Below are 12,934 nucleotides of genomic sequence, written 5' to 3'. Positions count from 1 at the left end.
GCTATGCGAGGTTCTTGCAAGAAGAAAACCCCGCCGGGACTGCGAAAACCGAAGGTATCGCATTAACCATGTTGCAGCGAGTGGTGACCAAGCAATCTGGGGCGGCAAAAGAGAAAGTTAACGCTGCAGCGAAGAGGGTGGAGGATGCGCCACACATAATTTACTTCTCGGTTTTCGAGAAGTCGGAGCATGTTTGCTATGCGAGGTTCTTGCAAGAAGAAAACCCCGCCGGGACTGCGAAAACCGAAGGTATCGCATTAACCATGTTGCAGCGAGTGGTGACCAAGCAATCTGGGGCGGCAAAAAAGAAAGTTAACGCTGCAGCGAAGAGGGTGGAGGATGCGCCACACATAATTGACTTTGCGGTGCCGACTCATGCGCCGTTGCCAAACAAGCAAGGCATGCCTCACCTGAGTGATGCGGAGCGGGTGGGGCGGATAGACTTAGATCCGCGACTAGCCGTTCTGGCAGAGTCGTTGGATGGGAAGCGGAAGAAGAAACAACAGAAGGTGGTTGCTGCATAGTGTAAGGGAAAAGCTAGTGCCTCGGGCTCGCAGGCCACGCCAGTTTCTAAGGACGTAGTCGACATGATGGTCGCAGCTCTGTAGCCCAAATGGCAAAAGACCATTCAGAAGGGACCCCTAACCTTTACGGACTCCCTCTCGGTGCTCGACCGTAGTCCCCTCAATAAGCTTGGCGCAGCGGACTTGGAAAAGTTGGCATTGATAGGTCAACGCGCTGGTATCAGGGGACTGCGGCGACCTAAGAGATCAAGTTTGGACGTTGGCAGGGCAGTCCCTTAGGTCTAGCCGTGAGCAGGGCGGGAGAAGTTGGTGTTCAATCTGCTCGAAGTGGAGCAAGAAGTCCTAGAGGAGCGGCGATTGCTCGCCAAAGTGACAGGGAGAGAGAGCGGGCACACCACGAAGGTTTTGCTGCTGGAGAATGACCTTGCCAATGCCAGTGCAAGGCTGTAGAATGCAGCAAACCTGCAAGAGGATCTGCGGCAGTAGGTCGCCAAGCGAGAGGTGTTTGAGTCTTTGGCGCAGCAGCTGACTACTAAGAGAGACGCGGCAAGGCTAGAAGGCTATTACATCGCAGTTGTGGGCGATATGGTGGCGTAGCTCCAGGAGCTGAAGATGTTAGATCAGGCGGACTATGAGGTGCACCTGAAGGGAAGAGGGTTAGAGGCGCCACCCAAACCGCATTAAGTAATGGCACCCTTCTCGCAGCTGCCCTCTGCTGCGGGCGACGACGCGTGTGAGGAAAATGGTAAGGAATTTTCTGACTCTTCTTTTACTGGTTTATTTTGTGATAATGACAGGTCTGATTCTAATCTGGAGACTCCTTCTCCTACTCCTCCCTAGCAAGCACTAGGATGCACAATTGTCGCAAGGTGAACCGGGGCAAATGACGGACTCAGACACTGCGAGAGCAGATGATGTAGCCTGAGCAGTACGGCGAAGTCTGAGCTACAGGACAGTAGTGGGCGAAGTGAAAGAACCCCCTTTGTATTTGATGCGCCTCTTTGAGCGTTTTCTCTGTATTTGTCCTGTTTTATATGTAATGGGCCCTTGTGCTGTTTGTTGATCATTTAATGGACTAAGCCCATGAACCTTCTAAGTTTTCCCGTTTCATTTGAGCTTTCGTCCTGTAACAAATGTTGTGTGATTATACTCTATACTTGTTTTTACACGCCCGATAGTATCTTTATTATGCGCACAATGAAATAGTCTGCAGAAGGAATTTAATTGTCGTAATGCGCCAAAGTGCGTTTTGGCGTAGTAAGAATCAATGGTTTGAAAAATTTCTCATTTCATTGATAACTTGGCGGTAGCCGAACATTTACAAAGATAGTTTTGGTAGTGTGCCGTAAGTACTTAAAACAGTCCAAGTCCCTAAATGTTGCGCTACGCGCGGACCTTTAATTGTAGTAGTACTTAAGCTGTTCCATGTTCCAAGGATATGCCAGTCTTTCTCCGTACTTGTCTTCCAGATAGTACGTGTTGGGCACAATGATCTCCACAACCTTATATGGTCCTTCCGACCTCAAGCGTAGTCCAGTGACCTTAGCTTGAACTTTCTTTAGGACCCAGTCCCTGAGCTGAAGTGTTCTTCTCTCAACACGAGAATTGTAGAAGCGTGCCACGCACTGTTTATTCAGGATGTTGCGGCGGTGTGCTGCAATGTGTTTCTCTTCCAAGAGGTCTTTGTCTAGTTGCATGTTCTCTGAATTAGTCTCAAGTTCAAACAGTGTAATCTGTTGTGTTGGTTGGATCACTTCGATTGGGAGTACTGCCTCTGTGCCGTACATAATGCAGAAGAATGTCTTGCCCATGGCCTCTGTTGGCGTGGTTCAGATTGCCCATAATGCTTCGTCGAGCTTCTCGGGCCAAAGTCCCTTTGCGTCATCCAACTTCTTCCTTAGGAGACCCTTGATTAGTTTGTTGGCAGCTTCCACTTGTCTATTAGTTTTGGGGTGTGTGACCGAGGCGAATTTGAGCGCAGTCCCCTTTGCTTTGCACCACGTGATGACGAGGTCATTATTAAACTACGTGCCATTGTCCGTGATGATGGACTCTAGTGTAACATGGCGGTAAAAGATATTGCGTTGTAGGAAATGTTGGACTTTCTCAATTGTTATTGCGGCTAAGGGTGCAGCTTCAATCCACTTGGAGTGATAGTCGATACAAACTATGACCCACTTGAACTTGCATTTTTCTACAGGGAGTGGGCCAATCAAATCCATGCCCGAGAGGCAATTGATCCATGGGCTGACTATGTTTGATAGTGGTTCTAATGGTTGTCGCGGTAAGGTTTATATGTCTGACATTTTTGGTAGGATCTTGCAAACTCATGTGCGTCAACAACAAGTGTGGGCCAATAATAGCCTGTCTGCAGTGTCTTTTTCCGGCTAGTGTGCGGCTGCCATAGTGATTACCGCAGTCTCCACTATGAATCTCTTGCAAAATTCGTTTTCCTTCTTCAATTGTGACACATCTTAAGTTGGCGTTTAGAAGGCCTTGGCGAAATAGTATGTCGTTTTGCAAGTGGTATCTCACCACGCGCCTCTTTATCTGTCTTGCGGCATTCTTATCCTCGAGTAGCCTGCCATCACGTTTAAAGGCTACGATCTCATCCATCCACGAGTTTTGTCGTTGTTCTATCTAGTATATCTCCTATAAGGTCTTAGAGATGGAAGGATGGTGGAGCACTTCAACCCTAGTATATTTATGGCACTGATGTGGCTGCACCGTGGCAAGCCTTGCTAAGGAATCCGCCCTTGTGTTACTGGCCCTCGGGATCAGGGTGAGGTGGAAGAATTCGAATCGTTTCAATAATGCCGTAACGTATGTCAAGTAAGCTGCTAATTGTTCATCCTTGGCGGTGAAAAATCCAGTGACTTGATTGACTACCGACTGGGAGTCATTGAATACGTTAATACTTGTTGCGCCAGCGTTTAGGGCCAACTGTAGCCCTGAGAGCGTACTCTAGCTCCAGTGAACCTGGTCCGCTCATAATGATACCGGCACCACTAGACTTGGCGTAGCTGGAACCGTCCACATGTAAGCTCAATGGGGAAGGTGTGGTGCTTATCATTGCCCTATTCGCGATGTATCGGAGTGAACCTTATCGGTCTCATCTGACAAGAGGTCGACAAATTGAAAGGCATGAAGTTCATTAGGAAAGTCCAGTACCCTGAGTGGATTTCAAACTGTGTCATGGGCCGAAAAGCTAACGACAAATGGCGGATGTGTGTGGATTACAAGAACGTAAATAAGGCATGCCCTAAAGATAGCTTCCTTCTACCCATAATCGACCAATTAATCGACGCAACAGCAGGTCATGAGTTGCTAAGCATGATGGATGCCTACTCTGGGTACATTCAGATACGCATGAACCCTGCGGGTCAGAATGCTACGACCTTCGTTACAGACAGAGGCTTATATTGTTATAATGTCATGCCCTTCAGATTAAAGAACGCATGGGCTACGTATGTGCGTTGCGTCACACAAATATTTGATAAGCACATCGGTCGCGATATTGAGGTATACGTGGATGACATGTTGGCCAAGAGCGTCAAGGCCAAGGACCACGTAGCCAACCTCCGAACCATCTTCAACGTGATCAGAAAATACATAATGCGATTGACCCAGAAAAGTGTTTTTTCGGGGTGACAACAAGTAAGTTCTTGGGCTACATCATCAGTCAATGTGGCATAGAGGCAAACCCGGAAAAAAGTACAGCCATTCTAGACATGGCCCAGTCGGTACTTAAGAAGGATGTGGAAGCCCTTCAAGGCAGACTCGTGACGTTATCTCGATTCATCTCGAGGCTGACCGAAAAATTTGAACCATTCTTCAAACTGTTAAGACGCTCCAAGAGTAAGCTGATTGAATGGACACCTGACTTCCAAGAAGCCTTTCAGGGGTTAAAAGACTACCTAGCCGCGGTGCCATTATTGTCAACCGCGCAGCCAGGAGAACCAATGTACCTTTACCTTGCAGTATCTACAACCGCGGTTAGTAGTGTCTTAGTTCGCCAAGATGGAACTAAAGAATTGTCAGTCTTCTACGTGGGTAGAGCATGAACAGTCCGGAGACAACATAGCCAACATTGGAACAGTTATCCCTTGCGCTTATCGTGGCAGCCAGGTGACTGCGCCACTACTTCCAAGCCCACAGTATCCACGTACTTATAAACCAACCCCTCAAACAAGTACTGCAGAATCTAGAACACTCGGGGCGACTCAGTAAGTGGGCTATCGAGCTGATAGAATTTGACATCGAATACAAGCCACGACCCGCTATAAAGGGCCAAGCCGTAGCTGATTTTATTACAGAAATAATTCTCCGAGATACGGTGGAAATAGCACCAGACGATGTCATAACCCCCACCATAATTTCTACATGAAACTTACATGTACACGGTTCTAGTTGCGCAAAGTCTAGTGGCGTGGGAATCATCTTGAGCGGACCGGGGGAACTCGAGCTAGAGTATACTCTCAAATTCAATTTTGTTGTCTCCAACAATGTGGCAGAATACGAAGCATTGATTGCAGGACTACAGTTGGCCCTCAGCACTAGCGCAACTAGTATCAACGTATTCAATGACTCTCCGCCGGTAGTCAAGACACCGGGTCTTTCACTGCTAAAGATGAGCAATTAGCAGCCTACCTGACACACGTCACGGCGTTGTTGACATGATTCGAATTCTATCACATTACCCAGATCCCGAGGGCCAATAACGCAAGGGTGGACTCCTTAGCAAGACTTGCCATGACGCAGCCACATCAATGCCATAAGGATACCAGGGTCGAATTGCTCCACCATCCTTCCATCTCCCAAACTCTACAGGAGATATGCCAGATATAGCAACACCAAGGCTCGTAGATGGATGAGATCATAGAACTTAAGCGTGATGGCAAGCTACACGAAGACAAGGATGCCGCAAGATAGCTAACGAGACACGTAGTGAGATATCACTTGCGAAACACCACACTCTATCACCAGGGTCTGCTGAACGCCAGTTTAAGATATGTTATAACTGAAGAAGGCAAATGGGTCTTGCAATAAATCCACAGTGGCGACTGCGGCAACCACTACGGCAACTGCGCACTAGTTGGAAAAACACTGCGGGTAGGATATTACTAACCCACACTTGCCGCCGACGCACAAGAGCTAGCCAGATCTTGCCATAAATGTCAAATACACGGACCTATACCACGACAACCCTCAGAACCACTATCATATATAGTCAGCCCATGGATCAACTGCCTCTGGGGAATGGATCTGATAGACCCGCTTCCCTTCGGGAAATGCCAATTTAAGTGGGTTATCGTGTGCATCGACTATCACTCCAAATGGATCGAAGCCGCACCCTTAACAACTGAGAAGGTTCAAAACGTTTTACAACGCAACATCTTCTACCGCCACGGTACGCCAGAGTCTATCATCACAAACAATGGCACACAGTTAATAATGACTACCTCATCACATGGTGCAAAGCAAGGGGGACTAAGCTCAAGTTCGCCTCTGTCGCGCACCCCAAAACTAATGGGTAAGTGTAAGCCGCCAACTAATTAATTAAAAAAACTTGATGAAGCAAAGGAGCTTTGGCCCGAGAAGCTCGACAATGTACTATGGGCAATCCGCACCATGCCAACAGAGGCCACGAGCAAGACACCTTTCTGCCTAATGTACGGCACGGAAGTAGTACTTCCCATTGAAGTAATCCAGCCAACACAACGGGTTTTGTTGTTTGACCTCGAGACCAATTCGGAAAATATGCAACTTGATAAAGATCTCTTGGAAGAGAAATGCATCGCAGCGCACCATCACAACATCCTAAACAAACAACGCGTGGCACGCTTCTAAAATTCTAGAGTGAAGAGCAGGACACTTCAGCTCGGTGACTGGGTCCTAAAGAAGGTCCAAACAAAGGTCACCGGGTTGCGCCCGAGATGGGATGGACCATATAAAGTCGTCGAGATTGTGGCACCAAATACGTACTGCCTGGAGGACAAGTACGGAGAAAGACTATCCCACCCTTGAACGTGGAACAACTTAAGTACTACTACAAGTAAAGGTATGTGCATAGCGCAACACTGGGACTTACTACACATTGTCAAAGCTATCTTTGTACATACGGCTACGGCCAGGCTATCAATGAAATGAGGAATTTCCAAACCATTGATCCTTACTACGACAGTTCACTAGCATACCACGACAATTAAATTCCTTCAACAGACTATTTCATTGTGCGCGCAACAAAGATAGTATTTAACATGTAGCGAAAAAAATAAAACAACAATCACATAACATTTACTACGGCAATCACATAGGAGACAAATTACTTGAAAGGCCCAAAGGGCTTCAGTTCATTTAGATAATCAGTATGACACAATGCCCATTACAGAAGCAAAAAACTGGAAAAATACACCGAAATAAAAAGTGAGAGATGATGCAGCACTTCAGGGACGGACGTTCTTCCATTACGCCAAGTCTTTATAACTCCCATCTCGTTCCTCCCTCGCAGCTTGCTACGCTGGCACCGCTCAGGCAGCATTACTGGTTAGAGCAGCATCTAATTCCGCTACTTGCCCCGATTCGCCTTGCCGATTGTGCATTCTGGCGCTATGCGAATGAGGAGTAGGAGAATGAGTCTCCAGATTAGAATCAAACCTGTCATTATCACAAGATAAACCAAAAGAAGAAGAGTCAGAAATTTTCTTACCAACTTCTACCTCCGCCTCGGCCTCCGCAGCAGAAGATGGCTGCGAGAAAGGTGGGACGACCTCATGCGGCATCGGTGGCGCTTTCAACCCCTTCTCCCTCAGCCGAACTTTGTAGTCCGCAGGATCCAACATTCCCAGTTCTTGGAACTGCGCGATCATATCACCCACGGCTGTGACGTAGTAACCTTCCAAGTACTCCGTCATCTCTGAGGATGCTTTGAATGAGGCCACTGCGTTGGCTGCAGCCTCCTACACCACGCGGGCCTTCTCCACCTCTGCTTCGTCCTTCGTAAGGGCCGACTGCGCCGCATCTCTATCCGCGGCCATCTGATGTGCCAGCGACTCGGCCCCCTTTTGGCGTGATTGCTATCCCGTTCAGTCACTTCGGCGAGCAGACGCCGCTCTTCCAGGACATCCCGCTCCGCGTCGAGCAGGTTGAAAACCATCTTTGCCGCTATAGTCGCAGCTAGACCGAGCGGGCTACACAGTTCGAGGCCGGACCTCTCAGGTCGTCGTAATCCCTCGAGTCTGGCACACTGACTTAGCAGGACCAACTTCTCTAAATCCGTGGCACTCAGCTGGCTTAATGGACTACGATCCTCATAGACCCGGGAGTCGGTGAAGGTTATGGGCCCCTTCTCTGTAGTCTTCTGCCTCTTGGGTTGCGGCGCTTTGACCGTCATATCTTTCACCTCTTCAGGAGCAGCAGAGGACTTTGCTTTTCTCTGAGAGGTGATCGCTTTTTTAGCGTTCTTCCTGTTACGAACCTCTAATGACTCCGTCGTAGTAGCCAACTGAGGATCGGTGTCTATGTAACCTACACCCTCCGCGTCACTTCGGCGAGGCAAGCCCTGTTCATTCGGCAAGCTCACGTGGGACGGAACGGGCAGATCCACGACCTACACCGAATCCTAAACCCGCTTCGCGGTTGCGTTCACAGCCATAGTGGACGCCGCCACCTTCTTCGCCATCACACGCTGCAGCATGGTTACGGCTAGACCTTCAATGTCCGACGTTACGTTGGGGTCTTCTTGCTGCAAGAACCTCACGTAGCAAACACACTTCGATTTCTCAAAATTTCTGTTTATCGAGAGCGTCGTAGCTGCACACAAAAATCACAGATCAGTACGCTATAAAAAAAAGTAAACAAAGGGCGGAAAATGAGAGCGTAGTGGTGTCACTCACGATGGTGGCGGAGTAGTTCTTGCTCAAATAGCAGATACGGGTTCGTCAACACCTTCAAATCGTGGAGCAAATCCTCACCTTGACACCTCCAAAGATACGTCACACGATTGACACGGTCAACTTCGCGCTCCGACAGTATTAATCTCCTTCCTGCTACGCAACAAAAGAACAACAAAGTCAGTAAACAATTATTCTACAACAAGCACTTCATAAGAAATTATCACCTACAGTTAATTGCTTGAAAACGTGAAGGGATACGCTTCTCCGGGATATACTCTTCCCCGTTAATACGCCCAAATTCCCACCCGTTCTCTGCAACGAAGCTATTCTTCCACCAATTAGCTTCCGAGGGGGGCCAATTCTCCAAGACTTGGAACTCACTGCGTTCGTCTCGCCTAAGGAACCGCGCAGTGCCTCCATTTCCATTCTGCTGGTTATAGTCTATCTTGAAGAAATGGAGTATCTCTACCGCGGTGGGAAACCAACATCCTGACAGGTGGAAGAGCGAGTAGAGGCCAAGAATAACCCGGCACATGTTGTAACTGACTTGCCCAAAGGCCAAGCCAAACTCCGCCACCAAGCATGAAGGCGCGGATCCAACAGCAATTCCACCCCGAGCCGTAATACGGAGGGACTGACAAGCACATATCCCTCTGGCAATATCGACCCGTACTCATCCAGCTCAATGGCCCGAGCCACAATCATTGCCAACAGCTTGAACTCATCCATGTAGCCAAGTACTGTGGCGGGGACCGCCCCCCTGTGGTTCCTCTACCTCCGACCTTTGTACTCCGCCTTCTAACCAACGCCTCACATGCGCTGGACTCAGTGTTAGACTCGAGGTGCTAGTCCCAGAAGCGCTCGCACTACGCTCGCGCACACCTTGGTCTCGGCTCGGAACAGGGCCCATCTCACTTTCTCCAACCTCCTCGTGTCTTGACTCCATTGTACCCGACGATTCGCTACTCTCCCAATTCGCTAATACTCTCGCAAAGACAGCAACGCGGTCCTCACAACGTGAATTGCCACCACTGCTTCGCCGCACCAAGTTTAGGTAGTTGGCCTCCAACTCGCTCGTCCACGATTCAGAGGCGAACCAACTCCCCTCTGCAGGCATGGAATCGCTGTCAATTAGTATATTTGTCCTAGGAATTACGCCGCAGTAAGCAACACCATAGTTAAAGATGAACAACCTAAACCTAGAAGTTAGAGAGTTAATCAGATCTAGCTTAAGAACCTCGCAAGGAAGAATATGAAGAACATGAAGAACGCCAAGCCCAGTTTCAGGCCAAAACACATCGACTACCGCCCACACAAATACCCCACTTAGTCGGAAAACACTTATCCAAAACCTACCAATTTCGACGACAAAATCACTAGGAAACAACCAAAAGTGCATACAAAAATAGGAAGTTCCGATCAAAACATACCTTGAAGACCGATTTGCACAAATAACCCCGGTAGGATCTCGTCCAAACTTGAAAAATAAAATGGAGAACAAAGGAGGGAACGAGAAAACTGAGAGCTTTTGAAATTCAAAAGAGCTTGGAACTGTCGATAATGACAGTCCTCCTATCCCTTTCACCCTGTTATAGTAACTTCATACCACATCTCGCCCGTTGATTTTTCAAAAATGCTCCCTAACCATTGGATATAGAAAACCGTTACTCACATCTTAGCCGTTGACCCAATTGGCATCGCCCCAGATCCCGCCGCGTGGCATGAGTTACCGAGACGACGCTTCGATAATGAACTCAATAACTGCACGCAATAACTACTTCCTTGGCTAACGTCACCTCCCCCCGAAATTGAACCATCCACGACACGTTCACCCAATGCATGTACGACACATGCTGCCCACAGCGCGAATCGCGCCTCTCTCGGCCCACGACATTGCGCTCAAGGATAGCATTCAAAGATGTCCTATGCGTAAAGATTTACTATGCTATGATGGACACACAGCGCTAAAAAATAGCGTTCAAAGACGTCTTACGCGTAAAGATTTGCTATGCCATAACGGACGCCCTGCGCTCAAAAATAGCGTTCAAAGACGTCCTACGCGTAAAGATTTACTACTACGCTATGACGGACGCACTGCGCTAAAAATAGCGTTCAAAGACGTCCTACGGGTAAAGATTTGTTACGATATGACAGACGCCCTGCGCTAAAAAATAGCGTTCAAAGACGTCCTACACGTAAAGATTTACTTCGCTATGACGGACGCACTGCGATCAAAGATAGCGTTCAAAGACGTCCTACGCGTAAAGATTTGTTACAATATGACAGACGCCTTGCGCTAAAAAATAGCGTTCAAAGACGTCCTACGCGTAAAGATTTACTTCGCTATGACGGACGCATTGCGCTCAAAGATAGCGTTCAAAGACATCCTACGCATAAAGATTTACTACACTATGACGCGCACTGCGCTAAAAAATAGTGTTCAAAAGACATCCTACGTGTAAAGATTTGTTACGCTATGACGGATGCCCTGCGCTCAAAAATAGCGTTCAAAGACATCCTACGCGTAAAGATTTGTTACGCTATGACGGATGCCCTGCGCTCAAAAATAGCGTTCAAAGACGTCCTACACGTAAAGATTTACTTACCTATGACGGACGCACTGCGCTCAAAGATAGCGTTCAAAGACGTCCTACGCGTAAAGATTTACTACACTATGACGGACGCACTGCGCTAAAAAATAGCGTTCAAAGACGTCCTACACGTAAAGATTTGTTACGCTATGACGGACGTCTTGCGCTCAAAAATAGCGTTCAAAGACGTCCTACGCGTAAAGATTTACTACGCTATAACGGACGCACTGCTCTTAAAGATAACGCTCAAAGACGTCCTACGCGTAAAGATTTATTACGCTATGACGGACGTACTGCGCTCAAAGATAGCGTGCAAAGACGTCTTACGCGTAAAGATTTAGTACGCTATGACGGATGCACTGCGTTCAAAGATAGCGTTCAAAGACGTCTTACGCGTAAAGATTGAGTACGCTATGACGGAGGCACTATAATAGCGCCCAAAGACGTCATACGCGTAAGGTTACACTACGCTATTATGGACGCGCTACGCTCTCCAGATGTCCCACTCGTAAATATCTTCTACGCTTGACAGACGCACCGAGACCAACCAACACCCAAAAAGGAACGAGGAGCACGGCGTATCGCATCAACAAAGAGTGTAGCGTATTGCATCAGTACAGTTCACTACGTTAACACAAAGTTTTTCGAATCTTTGCTCTGATACCAAGTCAAATATGACACGATTTAGAGAATGAATTTTCTGATATTTATTCATGTCACACTAGAGGTCATATATAAAGTTTACATTGTACTACAACCATATGTACTATGTACTACCATATACATAATAGCTAAGTTGTCATAACCCCATTTTTCTCCCCATTTCTCCGCACCCGCGCCTTTAGAGGCGAAAATTTCCTTCCGACTCGACCCGACTTTTCCGGCCGACTCCGGCGGTTTTAGGTGACCGGGCCGACCCAGATAGCTTCATCTCCTCCTTGTGCGCCTCCCTTTGGTGGTGGAACGTGGAGTAGCACTTTCCACGCATAGAAGCCCAAAAGTCGACCTGAATACCCATCGGTGACCCGATTGTGTTCTTCAATTTTCCCAAATCGGTGATCTCCGGCGAGTTTAGGCTTCACCACCAGTCTCAAACTCCTTGCCTCAATATCGTCAACAACCCCTGCAAAGGTTTTGAGCTAAATCGAAAGGTAAGAACTCGAATAAAGAAATATCAATTCTAGGGTTCATGATTTGGGATTTTTTGGAAATTCCGAAATTGGAGGTTTTAAGTTTTGATTTAGACTTTGTTGTGAACTAGAAAGTTGTTATGAATGTCATTTAGATTGTGGTGGTGAAATTTGGTGGTCATTGGAGGCGGTCGGTGAACAGTGTCGTGGAATGATCAATGTTCATGAATAATAGTGTAAACAGTACTATATAAATAGTGGTCATGAACAGTACTCGATAAACAGTGAAATTTAAACAGTGTTTTATGAACAATATTAAGCTGTACTGAAATCATCACCTGATATTTTACATATCATTTTCTAAGTATTTTATCATGCTATTTGGTGACCAACGAAACGAGTGAAGAAACTACTTTCAGTGTCGTGGAAGTTGCACGCAGGAAATAAGGTGACTAAACCTCACAATGATCATCATCATCGAAGTAGTATTATAATTATGAATTTAGTTTGAGTTGTCACCATAGTCGTTGCATGACTAGTTTATAAAAATTATTTTAAAAATATGTTTTGGTTTAAATTACATGAACTTGATCGTCTACGGTTTATGGGTAAGTGAAACACTATTTTAGTAAATGATTTTGAAAAGGTTTTTGTGATTATGGACTATGGTAAATGTGAGTAAAATCTCACAGTGACGAATCTACCTTTGCGGAGATTCATAATTATGCTTAATTAAAAAGAACGAACTATGATATGTATATGATATAGTGGATTGTGTATGTGTATAATTGGTA

Source organism: Argentina anserina, chromosome 7 (assembly GCF_933775445.1).
Source record: "Argentina anserina chromosome 7, drPotAnse1.1, whole genome shotgun sequence".
In the NCBI taxonomy this organism is placed as follows: Eukaryota; Viridiplantae; Streptophyta; class Magnoliopsida; order Rosales; family Rosaceae; genus Argentina; species Argentina anserina.
The sequence above is the reverse complement of the archived record's forward strand: the minus strand, read 5'-3'. Positions refer to the sequence as shown.